Genomic DNA, 2459 nt, shown 5'->3' on the forward strand with positions numbered 1-2459 from the left:
GTGTGGGGGGGGGGGGGGAAGCATCTGTACTTGTGCAGGTGAAACTTGAATATCTGCTCACCTGGCCCTGCTGCATCTCACCTGTCCACGTGCTGAGGATTTGAATCTTCCAATTTATCCATATGCTGGGAAGGAAAACCTTCCTGAGAGCCAAGCCTGGCCTGACGCCTGGAGTGTCCAACTCGGTGCCAGTGAAGAACAGTGTGATCAGTGCACCTGTCTCCTGTCCAGCTTCTCTCCAAAACCAGACCCTCAGGCACAGATCTGGTGGTGTGAGCTGGTGTGTGTGGATAGGTGATGGCCTGTGGGACACGTGAAATGAGGGAGCTGTCAGTCTCCCCTTGGTGAAGCTGGGGAGAAGCCGGTCCTCTCCCCAGTGTGATGGTAGTGACAGTGTTTTCACTCCTTCCTTCCCCGTTCTGGGATGGAGAGGGGCAGGCTGGATTTGGGATGGGAAAGCAGCCGACCTGGAGAGCAGAGCAGGGAACACTGGTGCTGGCCAGGTGCTGGGAATCGATGCAGAGCCTGTCCTGCTGATGCTGGGTTTGCCTGGGGTGAAAACACCCAACCCTGCTCTGTGGTGGGTCAGGAGAGCTGTCCTGCACCCCTCCATCCCCTGCCCCATCTGGGGAGCTCCCCACGAGGGAGGATGAGGAGGCTCTGTGGCTTTCAGAACTTTTGAAGAAGCAGCCCGACTTGAGGAGCAATACTTGAATGTCATGTGTTTGGTCAGCTGTCACTGTCCTTGGGAGCATTTCTCCCACCAACCTGCCAGTGTTTCTACTGTTGGTTGAACCCTGAGTGTGGTGGGGACAGCCCTGAGGCCAGGGTCTGTCTGCAGCAGCTGAAATATTAGAGGAAACATGCTCTGGGGGCGTTGGATGAGGATGGAGGGACACCAACGTGTCACGCTGACCTGCTTGGTGTCAGCTGTAGCTGCACAAGACACCCCCATATCATTCTGCACCCACAGAAGCAGTGGGGTCAGGTCTGCCATGAAGGTGGCAGATGCTCTTCAGCCTTCCCAGAGCCCTGCTCCACTTCTCCTTGCTCCAAGACGGGCAGGGGAGCTGGAGTGTGGTCAGTGCCAGTCTGCTGCCTGCGGCTGATAGTGCTGGGTCGGATCCCAAGGTTCACTGTAGTTAACAACCTTCTCCTGAAATCCATTTAAAACAAAGCTGTTCCTAGAGTTCCTTCGCATCTCTGTGTGAGGGGAGGGACTTGATCTGCTGTTTGAGCGTGGAAGAGGTCCAGAGCTTTTGTTTCAAGGCTGGATGTGAGTGGAGCAAGCAGAGCAGTGTGGAAGGGGTGATGGTCTTTGTGGAGATGGGTGAGATCTCAGAGGTGACTTGGTCCTGTCTTGGCAGTGAATCCCCATCCCTGTTTGGGGAGGGAGGAACACCTCGTGATTGTGTCCTGCCTGGAGTGGTTTTGTAGGTTGGTTCTGGAGGCTGCTCTCATCCTGGAAAAAAACTTTATAGCTTCCTCTGTCCAACCTTGAATTCTGCAGAGGTTGTCACTGTTCTCCTCCCTCTATCAGGGACTGGAAGCAGATGAACAAAGAGATGGATCATAAAATGTACCAAAGCACAGAAAGTACCCATGGAAAAACTCCTTTCAGCAGGATGGGTGCAGCCTTCAGCCTGTGTTGTACCTGGTTATCAGCTTGGTGAGATCCCATGGCATGATCTGCTCCAGCTGGATGTGTGACCAGACCCCAACTCCTCTCCCTCCTGCCTGTTTTAATGTAGGGAATGACCTGAAATGATGTGAAATTCAGATAAACCAGGATAGTTTTCTCACATAACTCAGCATCAACCTCCTTGGGGCCAGAAGAAAAGTGGGGGGAAAAACAAAAATCATCCTTAGCTTGGTTTGGGTGGGACCTGCTGTGGGCAGGGTGGGAACCACCTGAGCTGCTCACATGAGAGGGAATCGATGGGTTTGAAGGCACCAGGCACGTGGCACTCACATATCTGGCCAGTTTTTAACTCCTAAAAGTGTTTTTAGTCAGGACTTTGTTATTGTGCTTGAAGGAGCACGTGGGTGCAGAGCTGGGCCCTGACCCAGCAGGCTCTGCTGGGGGTGATGGTGGGGGCTGAAGTCTTGTCTGGGAGCATTTTGGGGAGGAAACCACTGGAAAAACAGAGTTTGGAAGAGGAAGGATCATCCTGCTCCCAGCAGGAAGGGAACTGCCTGTTGTCCTTTGTTCTTTGCAGTTTAAGATCTACCATTGGGATGATTTTACCCATCAAATTGACCATCAGGTTTGAACCCCCCACATTGGAGGGCTCCTTGGGGACCCAGACACCTGCCCAAGCCCCAGTGGCTTTCAGGGATGGAAGGATTTATCCATGGGCTCCACGCAGCCCCCATGGCACTTCCCCAGCCCCTCACTCCTCATCCAGAGTCTTCCAGGTGAGATGGGGCAGGTGGGACCCCCCTTCCACCCCACTCCA

This window comes from Antrostomus carolinensis, unplaced genomic scaffold (assembly GCF_000700745.2).
Source record: "Antrostomus carolinensis isolate BGI_N321 unplaced genomic scaffold, ASM70074v2 scaffold43008, whole genome shotgun sequence".
Lineage (NCBI taxonomy): Eukaryota > Metazoa > Chordata > Aves > Caprimulgiformes > Caprimulgidae > Antrostomus > Antrostomus carolinensis.